This window comes from Carettochelys insculpta, chromosome 13 (genome assembly GCF_033958435.1).
Source record: "Carettochelys insculpta isolate YL-2023 chromosome 13, ASM3395843v1, whole genome shotgun sequence".
Lineage (NCBI taxonomy): Eukaryota > Metazoa > Chordata > Testudines > Carettochelyidae > Carettochelys > Carettochelys insculpta.
Window position 1 is genome coordinate 29747719 of NC_134149.1, and position 27244 is coordinate 29774962.

The window sequence follows — 27244 nt, forward strand, 5'->3', positions numbered from 1 at the left end:
CTTGTAAAGGGACAATGCTACATCTGAGAATGGGATCAATTCTGTATTATGGAAGCAAAATTTATTTAATGAAAATTTTTCTGTCAGGGCTGCAAGACTGAGATGATATTGATTTTTCTGTGGGGTCTGAAATGAACAGCTATTATTTAGCTGCTAAACATCTAGCAAATTTTAAAAAGGGGAAAACCGATACAGAATTATTTTATATGGCATGTAGAGTTTGTGTGTTTTTTTTTAATTGTATGATGAAGTCACTGAAACTAGTAAAAGATTCTGCTGTTTTAATGTACATTTCTAGAATTTCAGATGGGCCCAAATTGTGAACTAGAACGATAACGTATATATATATTCTTTTCTGTATGTAATCTGTATGTATACTCTTTCCTTAGAATTAGGTAGAGTTTTCTGCTTGTGTAAAGTGTTTACTGTTACTGTTATCTAGTAAATAGCTTTTGTGTCACAGGTGAGAGAGATTTGTAAATTTTGCTTTATTATGAATTGCTCGTGGATTTTTCCATTTGTTAGAATATTCTGTGTTTTAACATTTAAAATACCTGTACACACAATCATTTAAACACAGATGTAATAAATACTGACAGTATACCTACATATAATTTTATAAACATAATTCTATCCAAGACAGTTGAGAGAGAACAAATTTAGTTTTAATGAGATTATAAAACATACAAAAATAAAAAATAATCACACAGCAGGCTATGTGTGAAGTATGCTATGTGTGAAGTATTTATGTGTGTCAGAAATTTAAATTATTTTCTATTCGTTTTTCTATTGTGAGAAGATATTTCTTACTGTGATATAATAAGATAACATGCCATCTACTGGCAAACCATTCAGAATCTCAGCTGTATAAATTTGAGCTGATTTTGAGATTTTTCAACTTTATTTTCTTGCTATCTGAAGTTTTTCCAAGTGTAATTTTACAGTTTCTAATCACAAGTTTTTGCATATGTGTAACAAAGTGTTCAGTACATTTGTTTTTGCACAAATAATGTATCCCCATAGGGCCATTAAAATACTATTTCAGTTTTTCGGAAAAATAAGCATTCCCACTAGTGTTGTAAGTTTCTGTAAAAAGCTTCTTCGTGTTTTCCCTTAAATCTCTTCTCCAGACATACCTCTTCTGTAACACCCCTACTGAATTAGTTAATTAATAAAACTGAGTTGAGGATCAGATGGGACTAGTTGAATTCACTTTATTGTATTTATTTATTAGTTCAGGAGCCTGATTCTCCAGTCCCCCTATATTCTGTGCTACATAAAATTATACTGATGTCAGCATAAATAGAATCTAAAGTGCCTGGAGATTTCCAGTGGGAAATTGCCTGTGTTCACTGTGCTTTGTTTCTGGCATGAAACTCATGATGGTCTGCTACCTCCTACACAAGAGGTATACCCCTGTTTAAGGGAACTAGGCAACCACTGTTGGAGAGGAGATTATAGGGGGCATAATAAAGAAAAGCTCCAATATGGCTATTGCTCCTCTGGAGCAAAGTACCTGAAAAAAATTCATGACCTCTGCAGCCAGAATCAGAGCGCTGGGAATGACTGCCTGAAAGCCCTCATTCTCCACTAAGACCAGGCAGAGAATCAAGACCAAATATATATAATTATGCCTATCTGTTTATATCAGTGGTTCCCAAACTTTTTGGCATTGTGCCCCCCTTTTGACTTTTGCAGAAGCCTCACCCCACTTTTACCATCATCCAACTCCACTTTTAAGAAAAAGTCAATCCTTAATTTAAAATAAACACAAAACCTTGATATAAAAATGTTATTTGAAATTAAAAATAAGCACAAATAGTTTTTCTTGGCCCCTTGCAGGTGCCTGGTACAGCTCCAGCTGGCCACTGTCTGAGTCCCATGCCAGCCACCAGAGCTGCCTGCACCAGCTACCTGCCCCCCTCAAACCCTGTGCTGCCAGAGCCACCCATCCAAGCTGACATAGCCCTGCACTGCTGGGGCCAGCTGCCAGCCCGAGTGGCCCAAGCCCTGCAATGCTGGAGCCAGCCCCACAAGCCTGGCAAGCCAGCCATCTGAGCCCCACATTCCCCCTGCCCAAGCCCCTCTTCTCCCCCAAAACCATGTACCCCCAGTCCTCCACTCACTCCATCCCCCTCCCCCAAGCCAGGCACCCCCAGATCCCAACTAGCCCCATCCTTCTCCTCCTTCCTCTGCCCTCCCCAACCCACATTCACTCCCCTTTGCAGGAGGCAGATAGCTCCATGTGGGTCTTTGCTGACTGACTGCTTTTTATAGTGGCTGCCCCGGGTTGCCCACATATAATTGCAGAGGCTGAGAGCTGGAAGCAAAGGCTGGCTTTTTCTTTGGGTGGGAGGGATGAAGAGGGGCAGCTGGGTTACCTTATGCTACCCTGGAATTTCTTCATGCCCCCCACCAGGGGGTATGCCCCCTGTTTGGGAAACCATGATTTATATCTTTCTCCACATTTTGTATATTACATCTTTTGTTAGGCCCTGATCCTGTAAAGCTGCTCTGTATAGAGTGGGAGCAAAGATTCTGACCTGGCCAACAATTATTCATGTACTTAATTTTACATGTATAGTCTCCCTTAGGGAAAAAGGACTCCTTTTATGCTTAAAATTAAATACAGTCATGTTTGCAGGTGGAGGGTCTAGATTACAAGTGCTGTAAGGCAGGGACCATGTTTTATATGTGATAATACAGAGTGTAACACAAAGGGGCTCCAGTTTGATTGGAGTTCTTGCTACTACTGCAGTATAATGATCAAATCATAATAAAATTCCTCATTCTTTCTAGAGGTTTAAATCTCAGCTTTAGAAATTCACTGAACGTTTGGCATAGCAATCTAAATCTGAAGTCTTTTCATTCTGCAGTTACTTCCTTTGTGTTTAACTGGAGGACATCTTTTATTATTTAAAAATCTTTATAAGATGTCCAACTGTAAATATTTAATTTTGTCATCTTTTAAGAGTAAAATGGTACACCTGGCTCTTCACCCTATGCTAACCAAAGGAACTAACTGATTGGAAGAAAGCAGAGATTAGCTAAGAAGAGGACAACAAGATGATGTGCCCATGATCTTCAGATACTACAGTTCTATTAAAATAGCATTTACAGCTTTCAAGTATACCCGAGTAAAAATAATGATTTAGGACCATGAAAATTTATTCCAAGCTTGGAGGGCTGGACTTCAGATCTGTGCTCCCTGTGGTGAACAGGGCAGCGCAGTGTGGCAAAGTGCAACTCAGGAGAGCCACGCATGTGGGGTGCCTTTCTGACTGCTGTGCACATGTGCCCCACCACATGATGAGACAAGGACATGGCGGCAGCAGTGGAGGTGCCTTCTCTGGCCTCGGTGGATTCCAGCTGCATTCTTAGGTGGCTTGCGCAGCAGTGGCTGCAGCCGCATTCATGAGCAGCTTGCATGAGTAATCGGCGGGGGGGAGGTGTTGCCTTATATCCCATTTGGAGACCACTGGAGTAGTACCTGTCATGGAATCATAAACCCTTTGTGACTAAGGCCATGCTTACATTACCTGGAAGATCAACCTGCTCAGGGTTGATCATCTAGGGCTAGATTTTGTGCACCTGCTAGAAATTGACCCACTAGAAGTCATCAGTCAAACTCTGTATGCATTGCTATCACAAGAAGTAAAGGAGGTCGATGAGAAAAACTCGCCCGTCAGCCTTCCTTTGTACAGACATCTAGGTATGTTGATTGCAGATAAGTCAATGCTTGCTATGCAATTGCCGTAGCTAGAATTACATATCTGCAGTTGACCTCACTGTCCAGTGTAGGCCAAGCCTAAGCGTAAGATTGACGCTGACACGGTCAATCTTCCAGAGTTCAATTTAGCACGTTTGGTAGGAATGTGCCAAATCTAACTTAAAGGGTGCCTCCATCGGTGCCAGCACTCCTGCTCCTTTTGAGGCGTAAGGGAAGTTGATGGGATCGTTTGCTACCATAGACCTCCTGCAGTGGAGACTGTGTGAAAGTTGTAATGAAGGTAGTTCAACTCCAGCTATGTAATTAATGTAGCTGAAGTTGCATATCTTAATTGACTGTCCACTTTAGTGTAGACCTGTCCTTATTTTATTCCTTTTTGAGACACACACATACCCTGGTTGGTATTACAGATTACATCTGTTTCTGACCAAGTGTTTTCTGCTGAGAGCTGAGAACTAGCTTGTCCTCACACTTATTGAGAGATATTTGTATGTGAAACAATTTTAGAGTTACATAATATGTGGGATATTATTTTTCAAAACTGGAAGTGAAATTTACGACACTAGGCAGAGAAGTCCCAGAGTAAACTTAGCACTTGAGAGAAGGGATGTCAATGGGGACAGCATTTAGCTTTCTGTTTGAACCAGGTGGACATGTAAGCATTTGCCAAAAAAAAAAATCCTACGAGAGCTCTCTGAAGGGGAGCTGAACCCCTTCTCCACCCAAACTAAAAGACAATGCTAGTATGTAAGGGCATAAGTGATGGGCCAAGTTGTGACCCTTTACAGGTGCAGATTCCTTGCAAGCAGTGGTGTCCCAAGAAAGTGGAATTCTACCTGTTTGGGCTGGACACATACTGCAAAGATTAACCTAAACTGTGTGGAAAAATACCTTATTTGACTACAAAATAATGTTTGTTAATATAGAGTACAGACCATGTGTTACATTTTTGATTTACTTGCAACCTTATGTTTCCAAACCTTTACATTTGCCTTAATTTGAATCTCTAGTTCACGTGCCATTAAATAATCATTCATATAATCGAATAGAAACATCCAAATGCCTTATCGTAAGGAGATGGCTGAACAGAGATGAAACCAGGAGACAGGTATATACTGCTTCCCCAGAGAGTACAGATCAGTGAATTGCAGGAGTCCAGAAAATAAGGCATTGGGCATTTGAGTGTGATGAAGCACAATGTGTGCTTTGCTGACCTGCATGGGAAAATGATGGACATTATGGCTCTCAGAGCTGCTTGCTTGAATTTCTAGTAGTCAAAGGCTGGAATATGTAAGGGACTGTGACAGTCCTCCTTGCGTGCTTTATGAAAATCAGCTTATGAATATAAACGTGCATCACTCTGATGTGTTTTGGACAAAATACATCATGTAACCTGTCAATTTTAATGTTAAATTTTGCTGGATCTGTGTAGGTGATCATATCATTCTTCCATGTGGAGTTAGAAATATGAGATGCAAGTCGCTTTATAGTTCTTCGACTGTCCCCGTGGGTGCTCCACCTTAGGTATCAGGCTTTGGGCGCCACAGCTCAGAGGTCTTGATAGATGGTTTCATCTGGACTGCATGTGCACGGGCTCTGACATGCCGTTTCACACCCTTTCTATCACATGTACAGTCTGGACTCATCCAATTCCTCTCAACCACCAGCGGCTGCAGATGGAGCTTCTACCTTGTCCTCAACCTTGACTGTTGTTCATCTTTTTCTTTCTGCTCCTTTTCTACTGGTTCATTTACCTGAAATAGAGTCTCTTATCATTGATAGTTAAAGTTTAAATTTTTAAAGTTGAAGTTCTCAGGCATCAAGTTGTTTGTTATCTAAGTTAACGGGTAATACCAGTTAAGCCTCGTTGACAGCTCCTGTGGAGCAAACGGACTCCTTATTCTTATTTAAAAGACCTTAATTTGCAATTTAAAATAAACGGTGATAACCATGCCCAGCACAGTGGATTTAAGAAATAGAATACCTGCTGCGAGACAATGCCCGCCTCTGATGGCCACTTCAAATGTATTCGCTGCTTGGGAGAAGGGCACATTCCACAAAAGTGCCCACATTGTTCAAAGCTTATCGCATGGGCCCGAAGGGACAGGGAAATGCGGCTGTGCATGATCCTGTTTGACAAGGCTCTCCAGCCTTCCTCCCTTGAAAGTGCAGGGCCTTCCCAAAATAGCCATCACAAGTGCAGAGTGCTTTCATCTGAAGCTGCCGCACACAAGCAACCAAGAGCCTCCCCGACTTGATCATTGCCTAGTTTACCCACAGAAACGATGAGTGAGGCTGAGAGCGCTGCTGAAATGGTCTCTGACTCATCTAGAGAGGCCAAGACCAAAAAAGCGGTTACACCAATGGCACCAGCTCATGAAACAGAATCGGATGGTAGATTGATTCTGGACCATCCAAAGGCGGTACCGGAGGTCCCCATACCACAATGTTCAGCACTGATGGCCCCAAGTCCAGCGGCACCGGCAGCCCCAGCACCAACTCCGGCGCTGACAAAGGCACTAGTTCATGCAGCACCGATGCTGGCACCGACTCCATCAGCACCAACTGTACCGGTACCTGGCTGTGAATCCTCAGCACCAACTGTACCAGCACCAACTATTTTGCAGTCTTCTATAGGCTTGGCTAAAGCAACAGAAAAAGACTCTAAGCACACCAAAGTGAAGTCTAAATCGAAGCACAGGCACACTCCCAAGCCTTCACCACACCGCTCGTTGTCACAGCCTATCTCTGTTACCTCACAGCTATCTCCAGGATGGTATTTGATTCCATCACCATTCCTACATTCCTTGTCGCCTTACCACAGATCGAGGTCACCTTCACCATTTTTAAAGCCACAATCTCCTTCTTTATATGAGGTTGAATCACAGAGGCACCACGGCATGCCTGGGTATGGATAGGGACCCCTCTCACAAGACTATGCTTTGAAAAGAGATGGATCACCTCCTTGCCATAGGGGTGATGAAACCAGTACCGGATTAGTTCAGAGGGAAAGGCTTCTATCCCCAATACTTCCTCACCCAAAACTAGTTGGAGGGGTGGAGGCCCATACTGGACCTTCGAAATTTGAACCATCACCTGCGAAAACAGCATTTCAAGATGATGATGTTGACCTCCATAACTCCTGTGCTAGATCACGAGGATTGGTTTGCAGCTCTCAACCTACAAGATGCCTACTTTCATATCACCATTCATTCTGCTCACAGACGATTTGTACAGTTCGTGGTGGGTGAGGAACATTTCCAGTATTGGGTCCTACACTTTGGCCTTGCCACAGCTCCCAGGATTTTCTCCAAGACCCTCACAGTGGTTGTGGCACACCTTCAACAGCGAAACGTCATCATCTTCCTGTACCTAGATGATTGTCTTATCAAAGAGACATCTCAGGCAGAAGTCGACACTATGATGCAGGTTAAGAAGACCATCTTTCTCTCATTGGGCCTCATCATAAACAACCAGAAATTGACCCTGGAGCCCACACAAAACAGAGAGTTTATCGTTGCGAGACTAGACTCTGTCACAGCTCAAGCATACCTTCCACTTCAGCGTGATCGTACTATTCAAGACATCATCCACACGGTCTCCACAAGCCTGAAGATGCAGATCATAGCTTGTTTGTAACCCATGGGGCACATGGCTGCCACTACTTATGTTGTCCAAAATGCACGCCTGAGGTTTCAATCCATCCAGGACTGGATAGCGACCGTATACAGACCCACAAATCACTATCTTTACAATGAGTCACTGTGCCAAACAACATCCTCCTATCCTTGTGGTGGTGGATGATACCAGACAGCTTACTAATGGGTGTCCCATTTCATCAGCCACAGCCGACCATACTGATAACGATGGATGCTTCCCTATGGGGATGGGAAGCTCACCTTAATGGCCAGTCTGTAAAGGGGCAGTGGTCCACCACAGAGGAAGTGTCTCCTCATAAACCTGTTGAATCTCAGAGCGGTGTGCAACTCTTGCATACACTTTCTGCCATGCATTCACGGCATGCCTGTCAAAATATTTAAAGACAACATGGCTACAATGTACTACATCAATCGCCAAGAAAGAGCACGCTCCCAGTCTCTTTGTGCAGAGGCGATCCGCTTATGGAACTGGTGCATTTGCAATGACATAATGCTGGTAGCTTCGTGCTTACCACGCGTCAACAATACAAAGCAAGACGCTTTGCACCAGATCACAAATGGGAGATCCGCTGTGTCATTCTTCTCCCTGTGTTCCACCAATGGGGATTCCTGGTCATAGACCTATTTGCTACCCATCTGAATTGCCAACACAAACAGTACTGCTCCAGAGCGGGTCTGGGGTTGAACTCCCTGGGCAACACTTTCTTAATCGTTTGGTGGGGTCCGCTACTCTGTGTGTTTCCCCGACAATGCTAATACCCAGAGTGCTAGAAAAAGTCAACAGGGATGGAGCCAAGCTCATACTGATAGCGCCTTCATGGGCACGCCATCACTGGTTCCCTGTTCTGCACAGGATGTTATTGCACATGCCGCAGCTCCTGCCTTTTCCCATAGATTTGTTGACTCAGAATCAAGGGGTGATCATGCACCCACAACCTCGTACTCTTCACCTCATGGCCTGGCTCATTGCTGGTTCAACAGTGCCAAGGACCTCTGCTTGGATCTGGTAAAAGACGTCCTCATGCAGAGCAGACAGCAAAATGCACGTAAGACTTAAGGTGGAAGCAGTTCACGATCTGGTGGTCCTCCAGGCAGCTGTCTCCAAGTGAAGCACAGATCCACTCTATTTTGGACTACTTGCTGGACCTAAAACAAGATGCACCTAGCTGCCATATCATTGTTCAGGCACGCAATTGATGGCATATCAGTCTTTGCTCACCCAATTACAGCACGTTTCCTTAAAGGGCTGGCTAACCTGTACCCACCGAGGCAGCCTGTTGTGCTCCCATGGAGTTTGGACTTGGTCCTAGAGACACTGATGAGAGGCCTGTTCGAGCCTGTGACAGTGGCTCCGCTCAGATTGTTAACTTTAAAGACCATGTTCCTCTTAGCGATTCCATCCGTCCAAAGGGTGAGTGAACTGTCTGCCCTCATGGCGACCCCACCCTATCCAATTTTTAACAAGGAGGGGGTGATACTCAGATTACATCCCCAATTCATCCTGAAGGTCTCCCCAGAATTCCACATTAATGAGCCAATAGTGCTGCCTGCACTTTTTGCTAAACCACATATCTCAGGACGTGAGGTGCAGTTGTACTCATTGGATGTTAGAAGGGTTCTAGCCTTCTACATCAACAGAACCAAACTCTTTGGGAAGCCCTAGAGGCTGATGGTGTCTATAGCCTGTTGCTCTAAAGGCAAAGTGATATCTTCTCAGAGACTATCTAACCTTATCACGTCCTGTATCACAACTTGCCACTCCCTCCAGGGCATGTCCTTACCATGCCAACTGAGGGCACACTCGACCGGAGTGATAGCAGTGTTGATGGTGTTCTTCAGAGTCCCCCTTCGCAACATCTGCAGGGTGGTGACCTGGGCATCCTACAACAGGTTCGTCAGGCACTACTCTGTCTATTGACAGATAACTGAGGATACCTCCTTATCCACAGTGGTGCTATCTGTCCTGGACAACACTTGAATCCAATACCCACCTCCTTGTTTATTTGGAGGTGAGTACTGCTACTCAGTCACCTAAGATGGAGCACCCATGGGGACACTCGAAGAAGAAAAAGAAGTTAATCACCTTCGTGCAGTAACAATGATTCTTTGAGATATGTGCCTGTGGGTGCTCTGCCACCCACCCTTCCTCCCCACTTCAAATTCTTCTCTGTGTTTTTCTGTTTTGGATTCAAAGCGGTTTCAAGGAACTGGCTGAGTCTGGACTGTGTACGTGATTGAAAGGGTGCAAAAGGGCATATTGGAGCCCACGCATGCTTGGTGCGGCTGAAAACAGCTATCAACATCTCCAAGCTGTGGTGCCAGGGCAAACCTAACACCAAAGGTGGAGCATCCACAGGGATACATCTTGGAGAATCTTTGTTACTGCACGAAGGTGAGTAACTTCTTTTTTAAAGCGTGCTGATGAGAGCCATTACTCCCGGCCTTGACCCCCTAATGACAGAGTGATCAATTTAATGACTTGTAAACAGCCTTGTTCGTCCCTTAAGTCTAGAAGAGTATAGGAGGGGTAGCCGTGTTAGTCTGGATGTATAACAGCAACGAAGGGTCCTGTGGCACCTTATAGACTAACAGAAAAGTTTTGAGCCTGAGCTTTCGTGAGCACAGACTCACTTCATCAGATGCTGGTCTTGGAAATCTGCAGGGCGAGGTATAAATAAGCCAGAGCAAGGGTGAGGATAACAAGGTTAGCTCAGTCAGCAAGGGTGAGGCTTACTACCAGCAGTTGATCTGGAGGTGTGAACACCAAGGGAGGGGAAGCTGCTTTTGTATTTAGCCAGCCATTCGCAGTCTTTGTTTAAGCCTGAGCTGAGGGCGTCGAATTTGCAGATGAATTGTAGCTCAGAAATTTCTCTTTGGAGTCTGGTCCTGAAATTTCTTTGCTGTAGCATAGCTACTTTTAAGTCTGCTACTGTGTGGCCCGGGAAATTGAAGTGCTCTCCTACGGGTTTTTGTATATTGCCATTTCTGATATCTGATTTGTGTGCATTTATTCTTTTATGTAGAGACTGTCCAGTTTGTCCGATGTATATAGCAGAGGGGCATTGCTGGCACACGATGGCATAAATTATATTGGTAGATATGCAGCTGAATGAACCCACGATGGTGTGGCTGATCTGGTTAGGTCCTGTAATGGTGTTGCTGGTGTAGATATGTGGGCAGAGCTGGCAACGAGGTTTGTTGCATGGATGGGTCCCTGAGTTAGAGTGACTGTGGTGCAGTGCATAGTTGCTGGTTAGGATTTGCTTCAGGTTGGCAGGTTGTCTGTGGGCAAGGACTGGTCTGCCTCCCAAGGCCTGTGAAAGTGGGGGATCATTGTGCAGGATGGGTTGTAAATCCCTGATGATGCGCTGTAGAGGTTTTAGCTGAGGACTGTAGGTGATGGCTAGTGGTGTTCTGTTGGTTTCTCTCTTGGGCTTGTCCTGTAGTAAGAGGCTTCGTGGCACACGTCTGGAAGTCTAGAAGGTGATTGGTGCTAGAAAGATATGTGACCATACCATCTGGTGTGGAAAGCCATTTTTCCATGGGGAAGGGGTTATAGAACATAAGTTTCCAGCACTGTGAGACAGTCTATTTGTGCAATGAGAAGCTATCATTTTTTGGTATCAGTGGCATGAACAGCACAACGGGAAACAAACCTAGGGGGTCTTCTGTGATTGCACTCTGTTGTGGTTGCGGCTTCCAATCTGGGGCACAACAACTGCCGCCATCTTGGATGCGTGGCCTAATGGGTGCTCTAACATGCACGCCCTTTTGTGTTTGTGCAGCCCTAATTCGAGCTCTGGTGAAACCCAATGGCGCTAAAACAGCCAAGTAACAAGAACCTGCCCAACTGGCTGGTAATTGTTTGTATGCCTTGTTCCCGCAAATCCAGTAGTGCCCTGCCAAGGCAGTAAGGGTTTGCCTACACTGTTGGGTCATATAAATATCTACAAATTGGGCATAATATCCCGAAAATGGGGAATGATCTGTTGCACACAGTTCTGCACTGCTGCGTCCCCTCGTGGAGGTTCTACAGCAGGGTTTACTCTTGGAAGAACCAGCCCACCAGGCACTCCTGAGATTATATATATAGGTTGTATGGGTAGCATTGGTGTCTACGGTCCAATGACCACCAGTTACTTCTCTCCAAGTACCATCAATTATGTAACCGCCATTAACAACATAATTTTCACATTCACTTTCCCCAACATACACTCTCTTTGTCCCTTTTTTAACCTGATTTGTCTGCTGGCGGACCACACCAGCATGTTGGGAGGAAACCGATGTATGTGTTGTTGAGACAATGTCCGTACCATTACATTTCCAACACCATTTACCGGGAACTTCTTGTACAATCAGGTAGTTGGAATTATTAATCTGTAAAGTGCTCCAGGTGGTGAGGTTGTCTCTGCTCACATCTATGGTGGTCATCTCTTTAGCACTTAAAGGTATGGGCTTCAGTGGAATGCCAGAATGCACTGTCTTTGGGAGAGAAGAGCAGCCCAGCAGTTGGTACAATTGAGGGCTTCGGCTACTTCTTCGGAGGCTCTAATATACGTATTAATGTCATGGTCATGATATTCCTGTCCCATTATCAGAGAAGGCGACACCTGTATAATAATTAAATGCAACAACTCCATGATCAACATGTCACCATAATTAAATCAGCTTCGTTTGGTTACCCAATTGTGGTGAACTATGATTTTCGGGGATACCAGGTGATAAGTATTAGGGTAGGACCCAGGATAATCAATGACAGCCTCAAAAGGTTGATTCTTTCAAGGTCCAGGAATCACTACCCACACTTTTTGACCATGATTGTACACAGGCGTCCATTTCTTTCTCTCTCTGTGGGAACAATGTCCGACCATCTAGATGTTGCTTGATTAATATTCAATAAACATTGATCAAGATATAAGTGCCATCCCTTAAAGTCATGATTAGAATTCAGAATTTTGAGCTGAGTCTTGAGTACTGCTATTTTCCTCTCTACCACGCCATTCGCCTCTGGGTGGTAGGGAAGGTGGAAGTGCCATTTACAGTTCCATGATCTACATAGTTCTGACAATTCTCGAAAATTAAAAGGAGGTCCATTGTCCAACATGATTTCCTTGGGGAGGCCCCACACCAACGCACACTTCATCAACAGTCTGACAATGTCTTTGGCAGTCGTCCTTTTCGTCGGTGCTGCCCAGGTCTGTCGTGTCCCCAAATCAACGACAATCAACGCCTTCGGGAATAATTTAGCACCTGGCAAAGGGGCCATCAGGTCAACCTGCCAGGTGGCTCCCAGGGCAAAGATGCTCAGGTCTTACAAGTTTCTCTCAAAACGTTTCCAATTTAAAGTTTTATTTGAATTACATGCCAAGCAACCCCTAGAGACTGCTTCCCAGGTCTTCTTAGTGATGTGAGGCTGTCCCTCATCATGCTCCCACAACCTTTTACATATTATCGGACCCCAGTGACCCCACAATTTATGATACCAATCAACTATTGCAGTTGGGTCACATTCATGATCCACCACCTCATTTATTGCAACTTTGGTGTACAATTTATATTGCAACTGCAAGTGGTAGTCAAAGAAACTATGCAAAGGGTTACTGTCCAACCTATGGGAAGGACAATGCACAAATGTCCAAATTCGTGGTTTTTGATGTATCAGTTTAGAAATTTGGGACCAAATTCCTACAGATGCTTTTGGCGAAGCCTGATTAGTAAGAATCTTGAGCATGAACTCCAAGTTGGCTCCAATGACAGGGGCTTCGGCCACATGTTTATCATTGTCATGCTGGACTACCTGCAAGACACCATGCACCTTCGCTTCCTGGGCAGATGTTTCAGGTGCCTCCGTAATGATCTTTAAATAATTACATTTAGCACAGTAGAACCCACTTTTGGGGAATTTGTTCGTACTCCCATCACGGAATAACCACGGCACCTGAGTATCAGATCTAATTATTTGGGCCAGTGGTTTTGAATCATGCAGTAGTGGCGCATCCAGCAGTGTCCAGGATGACCAATGAGCCTGGGCTTCATAAAGCAGTCGTTTCCAAGTTGCAGCTTCGCCGCCAAATTCGAGAGGGTACTCAGTCATGAGCCAATAGAGGGCTGGAAGTACCAGTCCCTTTATTGACCCATGGTACTTTCGCCAGGGCATTCCTTCCTGTAATGCGAGAAGCATCTTCCCATATGGTCCATAGTTTAGTTGACTGGCATGTAATTTACGTATGACCCATCCGGCAGCTAAATTGTTCTGGGTCACCTCCACAAGTATCTGATCAAAGGTATAATCAATACGAATGATGATTGGTTCAGAAGGATTAATCCTTATCAACTTTTTCGGGGTCCTCAAAGATTCAAGCAGCATTGTGTATACTGCTAACTGACTTTTAGTCCAAACTACATGATTCATGCTCTTTTTCAATTTCCTCTGTAATAAACTAAGGTTCGAGGCTAATTCAAGCAGTACCAAAGATCTGTGGTAATTTATGAGTCCTGACACCTCCTGCATATCTTTCTTAGTCTTTGGCGGACTGAGAAGCCAATAATCAACTTTTTCCTCGTCTATTTCTGTGGGCCAATGGTTTGCAGAGACTTCTATCCCTAGAAACTCGAACTCAGTTAGGGGCACAATTTGGGACTTTAGCTCGTTAATTCACCAATTGTTTCCAATTAATTGCCCCCTAACCTCATCAGTGAATTTCTGGACAACTTTTTTATCCTTGCCAATGATGGCAATGTCATCTACATAGTAAAGTAGTTGACAGCCATCCAGTACCGCCAATGCTTCCAGTGTCTTTGCAAGCCTTTGAGTGGCAACTGCAGGGGAATTTTTATAGCCTTGGGGTAAAATCTTCTACCTGAATAAACGCCTCTGAAAACGGAAGTTAAGGATACCTTCGGGATCGTTGAAAGGTATATGATAAAACATATCCTTTAGGTCAAATGTGCATCTCCAGTTGGAGTCTTTATTACTAAGTACCTCTTCAATTCGAGGTCGATCCCATTCTACTGCATATGCAAGGGGAGCGATGTGCTTGTTTGCTTTTCGATAATCAATTACCATACGAAACTTCCTATTTTCGGGCGTGGATCCAGGCTTCGGGATCCTCCAAGTGCTAGAAACATACCTGGTTTGCCAAATATGTTCAATTTTACCATGGGCAACCAATTGATCCAACAAACCATTGATAGCTTGAATGGCCTCTTCACCCCGAGTTGGGATTACATTACATTTCCATGATTGATTCTTAAGTACAATTGGTACATGTACATCCTGATCAACAATTTCATGATTTACAATTCCAATAGTACACCCATGAGTGACTGGTAAAGCAGATAGTACATTTTGCAAATTCAATTCTCTGATTGTATCCACACTAATAAGATTCCTATCACCTATCACGGCCCTAAACCGTTTAAACGAATCCCCTGGCAACTTAAGGTTTAGCTTTACTAATTTTAACTTTTTGGCTTCATTCAGCCCCATAACCATTAACTCGATCCCTGTTGCCCTGTGAGCTACCTCAGGCCGTATGAGATTGACCTGGGCACCTGTGTCCATGAGGAACCGCTAGCGCTTATGTTTTTCATCTATTAGCGTGATATACGGTCTGGTATCACCATCATTATTTGACCCTTGATTATTAGATGTAATTTCAAATGAATAATTAACTCCTTCCTGTGGGCCCATAGGCCCACACGCTACTCATTTTATGACTTCCTTGGGTTACCTCGGTTGCTAACACGGTTGGGAATCCAGCCCATCCTAAGAGCTTCAGCCTCCAAATCATCATCCCTTCAGTTGACTAAATCTCTCCTATTTCCCCTTCTATTCATTAGGTACCTAATTAAAGAATTCCTGTACTTATTCCACCCAAAAGAACGAGTTTGTGAGTTTTGGGGCTGCATAGGAGGTCTAGTATTGTCCTGCTGCCTATTCTCGATTCTCCTACCTATAAAACTAGGGTCCATCATGTAAACCTGGTTCTGTTGAATACGTGGGAGTCTCTCAGGCCTAGGCCTCTGCCAATTACTATTGCCATAATTATTGTTTAATTTAAAATCTGTTGGAAAATCTGCTTCAATATCGAAAAGGGAACCTATACTCTGGTTCTCCACAGATCGGAGCCATAGCTTTATAGCTGGATCCTTATAGGGAAGAGCGTTAATGGCAGCAGAAATGGCCACTCCGCTCACGGGAATCTGTGTAAAGTCCGCTATATGGATAAAAAATAAGGGTCGGCCTGCCTGGTCTTCAGTTAGGCCTATGGGTTCTCCGGTGACTGGGAGCCAGTTGAGGACACTTACTCTCGCAATGGCCCTCATAAGGTCTCTTGTATTATTAATCGAATTCTGGGGTATTCCCAAGGCCGACCAGGAGGTTTTAACAATCGACATGGCCAGGCTAGGAATTGTCACTGGCCAGTACTGGTTGTGGATCCATCTCCTGAGCACCAGCTTGGGTTCCTTGCAAGGTATAAGGCCTCGTTACTGTCAACCCATTCCTGGCCAAACTCTAATATAAGTCTCCCAAGCCAGACCATAGTCGGCTCTCCTGATTTTCGCTTGGTGTCGTCTGCCAAGGCCCTGAGTTCTGTGGGAGCGCGCTGTCTCTGGACCACAGAATGTCTGGCATTTCCATCATTGTCTGTTACAGTTTTGGTAAAAAATGACAGGAAAAGCCTGGGCATTACCAAGATCAGGGTTAACGCCCTCGACAGCCAAAACCGAGGCTACCAAGACATTTGGTTTAGCCAATGTGTCTGTAAAGGTAACGTGTAGTTGATTCACCTGAGTAAGCAGCTCTATGATAATTTGGCATAATGCCTCCTTAATCTTTTTTGACTCATAATGTGTATGTCCGAACATGTCCTTGGTTCCAGTTTTAACCAGGGTTTCTTTCCAATTTTCTATTCAGTATGCCCCCGAGGCCCAGGCTTATCTAAAGCCATCCAATCGGGTCGAATTCCAGCATACCCCAACAGTCAATCTATTTCAATCAGTTCCGCCTCTAAGGTCACCTTTTGAGGCTTTTTCTTTACCTCCACCTTATGGAACCCTTTTGCCGGATAAAATAATAAGTTACCATGGTGATTTAACAGGCAGGCCAGTCCCTGTAAGTTTACGCTCTGGACTGTCTGCTTTTCACCCCCAGATTCCACTATGGCAAATCAGTACTCGGATCTGTCTCCCATCTTATCCTCTGCATGGAAAATAACGTGTAATATTTCTTCTCCTTTCTTAACCCGTTTCCCATGGGCACACAAAACTATTCCCTAAACAGGGAGTAGGCTTCATTTTGGCAACACCGCTCAGGCAACCCAGAGATCGGGATACCTCCTCTGCCAGAATATTGGGAGCAGAGGGCAAGGATCCCATCCTCGTTGCCATGTGGCTGTGGCTTCCAATCTGGGGCACAACAACTGCCGCCATCTTGGATGTGTGGCCTAATTGGTGCTCTAACACGTACACCCCTTTGTGTTTGTGCAGCCCTAATTCAAGCTCCAGTGAAACCCGAGCTTGTTGCCGAATGTGAACCACCAGGTGCCAGGGAAACCCAGGGGAAGGAAATGAACAGAGAAGAGTGTATATATGTTTAAAAAACAAATATAAAACTTTTATTAAACACTGAACAATAAACCCTAAACACAATTAGCTAATATTCCTAATATACTATTTTAATTATAAAGTACTTACTATTATTACAATAAACATGTTTTTTTGGCCCAAGGTTTCCTTAGAAGACTCCGTACAGCTCACGCCCTCTTTTCTTCAGGGCCTGTAGTAGCTGCACCCGTGGTCCTCTCTGTGCCTTCCCCTGGTGGGCTGCCAGGCCACCAGGAGGAAGGGTAACCAATGGGAGGTTGCTAAGCTCCTGAACGAGTTACCTTTTGACCTTTCTAACGGACTCAGGTTGCTAGGCCGAGTTCCACTTCGCCTTACCATATATTGTCTAATATAAGTACCTTACGATTTCTACTAACAGATTTAAGAAGCTACTAGTAAATTTAGCTAACAATTTCCTATAATGACAAACTTATTAATCTACAACTAATTAAAAAACTAACAATTAATAACGACTAGCATAACAGGTAGGTACATAAATATAACTGCCTTTATGGCTTAAGGATACTGTCTTATAGATGGCACCAGCCAGTTCAGGGTATCGGTGCCACCGAGGTGTGGGTCAGCTCCCCACAGACACAGACTGATGGAAATGTTGGCGCCCTTCGGACGACGATCCCAAAGCCTCTCAGCAACGTTGCTCTGGTAGTGGGCTCTGAGGTCTGCAGCTGTGGGTACACAGTACCTGCAAGCAGGCCAGGTCGCTACCCACAGTGCACCTGCAGAGCGCCACCTTGCAGTCTAAGCCAGCTGGCTGCTGCTGCGCTGACAGGTAAGTCAGGACAGGTGACAGTCTTGCGCCTCAGCCCAAGTCAGGAACGGCGACAGTCTTGCGCCTCTGTCTTCAGTCTTCTTTCTTCTATCTTCGCCCCAAAGGGCTGGCTTAGAGACTTGGTGGATGCCCCATAGAGCCACACCTTCCTGTCAAGGACCCTCCCCCATGGGGTCCGAGCTCCATTTATATAGAAGTGTCTTATGCATATGTATAAGATAATTTGCATAAATCCTTTACATATGGAATTCTGAGGGGTATTGGCCCCTCGACCAATCACAACGTTCATTTTTCTTATATTCTAATCAGCAGTGAGATCGGCTCATGCATATTCATGATTCCTTTGAACTCAATTCAAATTCTCGGGGGAGCTACCGGTCAAAATTGAGCTGTTGCAGTATTGCCAATGGGCAACTAATAACCATTTAAAGTTTCATGAGTTTGTAAATTTCCCGATCAGCCAGCCCACTCTAGACGAGATCATGCTAACACCCTGACCAACGGGGACGATAATGCCCAAGTTGATGATATTACTCGACATCTGTCACAGGGACTTTCTCCTGCTGTAAGCAGATGGTAGTTATTGCCCCACGCACCTCAGGTGACCCCATAATGTGTTTCACTTACTACATGAGATGAGCTGAAACATCTGTTCTTCTACCCCCATCCAAACTACACACATTCTGATTTATTATAATACAATTAGGCAAGGAGATGTTAGAAAGAGGATGGGTTGTACAGTAGTTAATGGCACCAGTTTAGGACTTGGATTCAGTTAGCTGTTCTGCCACAGACTTTTTGTGTAACTTTGGGCAGGTCATTTAGCCTCGATGCCTTGATTTGTCATGTGTGAAATGGGAATAATAGTTCTTCCCTTCTTCACAGGAATGTTATGAGGATAAATACATAAAAGATTAAGGTGGTTAGGTACTGTTTCTACCTACTTGTTTCACAGATAAACAGATAAAGTGGTGATACAGAATATATGTATTAAGCCCTGTAATGGTTAGAGTCTGAAAGAGAGAATTTTAAATGGAAAAGACTATGGCTGCATCTACACTACGAGACAAATTCGATAGTTAATAAATTTGAATATGTAACCTCATTATTAATTCACATAAAGTGTCCACAAAGCTTCTTGAAATTCAACCCACCATTTTTCTGTGTCGAATCTCCACGTTCCTATTGCCCTGTACAATTTTGACAGCGTAAGCACTGCATTGTGGGTACCTATCCCACAGTGCCTTCATCCCAGTTGCTTGTGGGTGGTTCATGTTGGAATCCCAGAATTCCAAGCACTGTCCCAGAATTCGCTGTGTCACTAATTGCAAAAAAAAAAAAAAGAAATGCAGGTCACCCCATTTCCTACTGCAACTTTCCAGCACAAGCATGGATCCACGAATGCTCCAACTCATAGCACAGGTCATTTCAGCAACCACAGCATCTGTCACACAATTTGTCCTTCAATTCCAAAGCTCAGTGCTGCTTGGCTATCCTACTGGTGGTGGTGGTGCTGCTGCTGATTGATGATGATGATGAGGAGAATGGTTTGGAAGAGCAAATCTCCCAACTGCAGTCCAAGAACTCACAGCTGCTGGCTGCCATGATTGCATTGCTGACAGTGGAGCAGCAGTTTTGGACTCGAGAGACCAGCACACACTGGTGGGACTACATCATTTTGGGGTTCTGGGATGACCAGCAGTGGGTGCAGTGAACGTCCAGCAGTGGGTGCAGAACTTTCGCATGTGCAAGTCCACATTTATGAGACTTTGTGGTATGCTGGCGCCCTTCCTGAAGCACAGCAACACCAAAATGAGGCAGGCCTTAATGGTTCAGAAGCGAGTGGCAATTGCACTGTGGAACTTTGCAACCTACGACAGTTATTGGTCAGTGGCAAATCAGTTCAGGGTGGGAAGATCTACAGTGGGGTCCATGGAGATGGAGGTGGCCCATGCAATCTGTCAGCATCTCCTCAGGAAGACTGTGACGCTGGGAGATGTACAGGCCATTGCGGATGGCTTTGCTGCCCAGGGCTTTCCTAACTGCAGTGGGGCAATAGATGGCACTCACATCTCCATCATGGCCATGGCCCACCTGGCTTCAGAGTACATTAATTGAAAGGGGTACTTCTCCATGGTCATGTAGGAATTGGTAGATCACGAAGGTTGTTTTACTGACATCAACGTTGTATGGTCAGGGAGGGTTCACGACGCTCGCATATTCTGAAATTCAGGACTGTACGAAAAGCTTCTGGATGGGACTTTTCTCCCTGATCAGAAGATCAAGATTGGTGATGTGGGGATGCCTATTGTTATATTGGGTGACCCTGCTTTGCCTCTGCTTCCCTGCCTGATGCAACCATACACAGGAGCCCTGGATCCCAGCAAGGAAAACTTTAATCACAGATTGCGCAGGTGCAGAATGATCATGGCATGCACCTTTCAACATTTAAAAACAAGGTTCAGATGTGTATTGACCCATTTGGACGTTTGTGAAGCTAATGTCCCCACCGTTATTACAGCATGTGCTATTTTGCACAACATACGTGAATCAAGGTGGGAGACTTTCCCGTCTATTGGGAATTCTGAAGTGGAGGCAATAAACAGAGCTTACTCACAGCTGTCTACACTGCCAACCACCAGTAACCAAGTTCAGGCTGCAGCAATATGGGGCACTTAGAAAAACAGCTTTATGACTGATCTGTAATGCACATGCTACCTATGTATTTCTCTGGTGGTCAAGCATTCTCTCATTAAAGTTTACTTGTCTGATGCCACACAGCTGTACTGTGACACCAGTGAGCAGTGTCCTTTGTCAGGTTCTTGTGCTCTTACTCATTGTCTTCCATGTGCTTCAGGATTAGATCTTGTTTGCATTTCTTGTGTCTTCCGGTTTTCTCTTCAACCCTGGGCACTGGGTCTGGAAAATGAATGTCAAAATTAAGATACAGTTCACATAATGTGCTTTGAAGTGTAATGAATGGGTCTCTGTGTGTACTGTCATTTAAAGTATACTTTTGAAGGACACACAGATTATTAAGGATGGGACAGTAAGCATACATTTCACAGTACCTCACTTGCCATCACTTATCTAGCACACTACTTTGTGGACATGGTAAGTTATAGGCAGTTGTCTTCTTCTGGTGAGAATGGAAAGGGCTGTAAAGCAGGAGCAGCTACCAGATGTCCAGGCTGGGTGTCCTGTGGCAGTGAAAAATGATCGGCTGCATGTGTGGGTTCGATGTACAATAAAAGTAATGTAAAGAAAAAAATAATCCAAAGAAAGGCTGGATATAAAGGGACATGGGAGGGGAAAAGCACAGCGGAGAAATCCCCCGTGAAGGGGAGGGCATTCCTGAAAACTGAAAAGAAATGGTGCTTGGAAAGGGACATGGAATGGAAATGTCCAGCAGAGCACAGCAGCCGCGTGGCACCGAGGAGTCCTGGAAATGTAAAGAAATGGTGCAGGAAAGGGTCATTGGAGGGGAAATGTCCAGCAGAGCCCGGCAGCTGTGTGGTGCTGGGGAGTCCTGGAAAATGCAAAGAAATGGTGGAAAAGAAATGCTGGGGGAAAGGGACATGGGACGGGAAAAGCACAGCAGAGCCTGGCAGCAGCATGGCACAAGGGAGTCATGAAAAAAGAAAAGAAGTGCTGGTTGGAAAAGAACATGGGGGGTAACCACCGCAGAACCTGCTAGCAGCATTGTGGTGTGGGGAACGGAGTGCCCACTGGCTGCTGCAGGCAAATGTAAAAGGGTATGAAGAATGTAAAAAAAAAGATGTGAATTCCCATGCTTCTGCAGGTTGCCAAAGAAGACATCACCCTCCTAAAACTAACAGATATGAAGAAAGACCAGCTACTCCTGCTGTGTGACCAAACATCTGGAAAATTTGCTAAAATGCTGTGTGATGCCATGACATCTGATTGCTATCTGGTTGCCTGATGTGTCAAGGTGTGCTACCATGGAAGTCGCAACAAGTCAGGCCTGCCCAAGAATCTTGTGAAAAAAATATGAGTGTGTCTGGATGAGGCCTTCAAGGAGATCTCCAAAAAGGAGCAGCACTCCATCCCAAGAAACATTAATACACTGTTCTGAGGGGCACAGAAGCACAGCTAGCAAAACTGTACCTATGCACAACCCTGTAGCTATTTCCACCCCAACCCACTTCTAGCATGCAGAATAAATACTCACCTGAACCGCCTGCTCCATGAGGCTCCATGGGACCACCCTGGGGGGGGACCGCCGTGGAGGGGACCGCCGTGGAGGGGTCCTGTTCCAGGTCAATGGTGAAGCACTCTGGGCTCTCTGGAACAAATTTGCCTGTCCCCTGCTCGTTGCTCCTTTCCTCCTCTCTGTTGTCCCCTTCTTCTGGGCCACCCTGCTCCTCCAGGATCACCCAAAACTCCAAATCAGGGCCTTCACGTGTCGTAATTCAGTCTGGGCTCTGTAGTGGGGTCATTCCCCATGAGCATGTGGAGCTGTTGACAAGAGCGGCAGGTCCGTGGAGCCACCCCTGACCCACTCATTGGCTTCCTGGACTTTTTGATAGGCCTGATGGAGTTCTTTAACCTTCACATGGCCTTGCATAGAGTCCCAGGAATAACCTCAGGCCACCATGTTGTGAGCCATCTGATCACAGATGGCCATGTGTCTCTTGGCCACCCAAAGTCTCTTTACCACTGATTGGTCTCCCCAAATAGCAATGAGATCAAGAATCTCCTGGTGGTTTCAAGCTGGAGCTCTCTTGCAAGCGTGAGAAGTGCTATTCAGATCACTACTCTGAGTGCTCATGATTGCAGTACAGGGCTACTGATAATTGCTACCAATGCGGTGCGATGGCTACCAATGCAGTGCGACACAATGGGATTTTTTCATAATGGACACCCTTTATATTTGCAGGGCAGGGCTGCTAAATTCCAATTCAAATTTTAATTCAAATTCAATTCAGACGTTGTGGGCTTACTTTGGCTTTCTTCCTGTACACCTTACAGCAGTGCACAACAAAGTTGCTGTACTTGGAGGGTCACTGTATAGCTTTGTGGGATACATATGGGACACTTCTTAAGACTAACAAATTTGAATTAAGGACATGGTGCTTCCACACTTGCCTTGATATGAGATTTTAAATTCCAATTTGACACTATACCTATCCCATAATATCTGTATTTTGTAATCTATTTAATCGGTTTTATGGCTCAATAAATTAAGTTAACAGTATTACATATGAAGACATTAATATTTTAATATCGAGCTAACACCTTGAAATTCAAATTTATCTTGTAGTGTAGACACAGCCTAAATTTCTTTTTCCAAATGTTGACGCTTACCCCCAATTCTGAAAATAATTAGCGGTGCTGGGCTTCTTCTGTATGCCTAGTTTCTCTAAGAGCATGTCTATACTTCCAGATGTGTTTGAGGTTAGCAATGGACTCCTGTGCTCCTTGCTATCGCAAGGAGTAGAGCTCTGTTGACCTTCCTTAGAGAGGACAATTAGGTAAGTCAATTTCTGATACCTTGATTCTAGCTACATTGTTGCTGTGTAGCTAGAATTGCATATCTGAAATTGACTTTCAGGTTTAGTGTAGATCTGGCCTTAATTTTCAGATAGTTGCACTATCAAGAAAATTTCCTTATTATTTCTGTTTGGCCATTTTTTTTTTTCTGAATGCAGGCCTAGCCACCATCATCAGTGCCTTTGTTATCTTAAAGCGATGCCCATTCCATCTTACTCTATCTAACTTTGATGCACTTCAAAGCTTCATCTAGTGCAGAATGTAACTGTGTCTGCCTTTTAGCTACAACATGATCCTTTTGATCTCTCTTATCTTTGCTCTGTATTCCACACTGCCTGCCAATTCACTTCTGGATGAAGTTTAAGTAACTTTCTACTGCCTATAAGCCATAAAAGGTGTAGAGTCCCAGTTGCTTCACGTCGCAGCCTTTTTCCAGAATACCCGCATGACAAAGGTAACTCAGAGTTTCAGCTGTCCATTCCATGATTAAAACACATAGCAGGCAACCCTGGATACATTTGCTTCCGCAACTTCACCTCAAAGTGATGCTGAACCACGATGTACATTAAAATGCTTAACACTTCCACTTGTTCAGAGTTTTGTACCTCAAAGGGGCCTTGGAATCTCCAGGCACTGATAGTTCAGGTTGCCATTTTCCATCAGTAGTGTTTGGTAATTAGTTAGACCAGCTAATATGAAAATTTAGGAAATTATCTTGAAGATGTTTATGGAATCACATTAGCATTGTAAAATGCATCCATTCCAGGATACTGGGCATCCTAGAAATCAAACATTAATATTAGTATCAGTTATTACTGTAATGCCTAACTTTGATATTTTTACAAGGAGTCCTGTGGCATTATAAAGACTAACAGATTTATTTGGGCATAAGCTCTAAGATGCATGTGATGAATGGGTTTTTGTCCAAGAAAGCTTATGCCCAGATAAATGTTAGTCTTTAAGGTGCACTAGGACTCCTTTTTTTGCAGATACAAACCAACTCAGCTACCCCTCTGATATTTGATCTTTTTTGTAGAATTTAAGGCTTGAAGGCATTGTTAGACCAGTGTTTCTGAACCATGGGTACGAGTACCATTTGGGGTACACCGAGGTCTTCCAGGGGCTACATTAATTCATTTAGGTATTTGCCTAGTTTTACAACAGGCTGAATAAAAACACTAGTAAATTCAGTACAGTCTAAAAGTTCATTCAAACAGTGACTTGTTTCTAGTGTTTCATACGGTATTTTTATTCCAATTAATGTATGCTAATAAGATGATAGAAAGTCAGCAAGTTTTCAGTTGTAGTCTGTGATATTTTTGCATGTTTTTGTATATTGGGCAGGAGGGATAGCTCAGTGGTTTGAGAATTGGCCTGCTAAACCCAGTGTTGTGAGTTCAACCTTCAGGGGGCCATTTGAGGATTTGGGTTAAATAGATTAGGAGAAGGCAGGGGGGGAAAAAAAAACTGTCAGGGATGGTGTTTGGTCCTGCTGTGAGTGGAGGGGGCTGGACTCAATGACCAGCAAAGGTCACCTCCATTCTACGAGAAAGGTATATCTCCATATTTAAGTAAGCACTTTTTAAGTGAGGTGTAATTTGGTGGTGTGCAAAACAAATCTGACACCTGCAAAGGGTACAGTAATCTGGAAAGGTTGAATGACGCTTGTTTCAAGTCTTCAGATTACCTTAGTACCGTGTTTCTCAACCAGTGGTATGCATACCCTTAGGGACATGTGAGAGAAGTCTGGGCATACTTATATGATCTCCTATATATCAGTAGTCATAAAATTTCCCCTAACATACCCCTACGCTAAACCCAAATACTTCAAACTAAATTGCTCAGGGCATTTACATAATGTACCACAAGTGGAAAACAGGAGACCAAGCTGCCACAAAGCCATGCAAAGGCAGGAAGTTGATTGGATGAAGTATGCTCAGAGGATCCCAGCAGATGAACCATGCCGCAAGCCACAACAAGAGGCAAAAATAAAACAAAACCCCAAAAGGTCCCTCCCAGTTTGTTCTAGAGAATATTCTTTCTTCATCCCAAATCTGGTGAGCAGTATGAGTATTTAAGCAAGACATATGAAACACACATCTGGAAAGAAGATTCTCTGTAGCACCTTCGCAAATGGGTCACCTGGGCCACATCTACACTGGCAAGTTCTTCAAAAAATTTTTTTGAAAGCCAGGGCTCTTTCAAAAGATCCTGCAGAGCATCTACATATAAAACATGTTCTTTTGAAAGTAAATTGAAAGAACACGGTGCTTCTTTTAGAAGCGCTCTTCCACTCGTGGATCAGGAAGAGCACATTCTTTTGAAAGAAGCTTTCAAAAGAGAACATGTAAATGTGCCCTGGGCCGCTCTTTCAAAAGAGCAGTTCTCCATGGCGCCTGCCACCTGGTGTGCAGAAATGCCCTGGCCAGTGCCAGCAGAGCTCTATGCTCCCTGCAACCAGCTGCATTTAATGACACAGGGACCTAGGAACCCTGTGGCAGAAAGCTGAGAGCATACTGGCAGAAAAGGCATGAGTTTCCTGCTGCACACCCTCACATCCACTCCCTGCAACCATGAGCAGAGCCCTGGCCAAGAGTCATGTCCTGTGCAAGCTCCAGGGGCCCCCCACTGAGCCCCTGGAGGCATTGCAGGAGCCTTCCTGGGCCACCAAAAACTGTGCTTCATCCTGTGTGGAGGCAGAGCTTTGGGAACACCTTGGCCTGTGGTGGGATGAGAAGGTCCTGCAGGTGATGGCCAAGAAGTGGAGGAACACCACCGCCTTTGACCAGCTGGCCACTGGCTTGCCTGTTAGGGGATACCCTGCCTGCACCCAGGACCAAGTGTGGTCCAAGTTGAAAGAACTGAGGCAGGGGTACACCCAGGCCCAGGACGCAGCCAGCCAACTGCCCCTTCTTCCAGGAGCTGAGCAGCCTCCTTGGGCCTGAGAAAACTGCCCCCCCCCCCACTGTGTTGGATACTGTGGCACTGGAGGCAGAGGTGGAACCTGGACCACCCTCCCCAACCTACAGCAGGAGTGGACCTTGGAGAAGGCGGAGGGCTTCAGTGATGGGGTGCCCATGATCACTATCTCCTCCTCAGGTCTGTCAACCCAGGTGACCTTGAGCAGGGCCTCCTTGGACCTCCCTGAGGGACCCTCCTCTAAGTACGTGGCATGTTGCACACATTGGGGCCTGGGGAGGTGGTGACCGTCTCTACTACAGCTGGAAGTGGGCCTGCCACATGTCTGCTCTCCCCAGTCTGGACACACCCTGAACAACCCTGCCTCCCAGCCCCTGGAGACAGCCGCTGGCAACACTCAACACCTGCTCCTATGGACAGCTCTGTGAGCCACATATTCAGGAAGAGGTTGGGGGAGAGCTGGACTGCACCCAGCACATGCCTCCCCCATGCAGGGACCCCTCAGTGCCCAGGATCCCTCAGGGCTGCCAGCGGGGGTATATAGGCCTTGGGGCTGGGCTGTGGGACTGATGTGCCATCTCCCTCTCCCCTTCCATCCTTACAGCTGCACTGTCTGAGGGCTGGGCAAGCCCTATCCAGGAGTCATGGAGTCCAAGAGCAGCTGCAGTGGGGGCTGGGGCACCCCCACTACCTGGGCAGGCCCACAGCTGGAAGCCACATTACTTCGGGTGGGAAGTGGGGATGCCACCTATGTGGCTGCCCTCTGCCATCAAAATATCATCCTGTGGGACTGGCTGGCACCAGCCATTGTGGCCTGGCAGCAGGAGGCCTGGGCTGAGGTGGCACTGCACACTCTCACCTGGGCTGTCACCGTTGCGCCTCTTGTTCCCCAGCCCTCGCTGTCCTTTTCCCAGCTGACCTCCCCCTCTGCTGCCTTGCGGGAACCTAGCCACTGGCTCATGGCCCTGGCAGGGGTCACTCCGTCAGAACCGCCCTCCTTCTGTCCCTAGAGAGCCCAAGGCT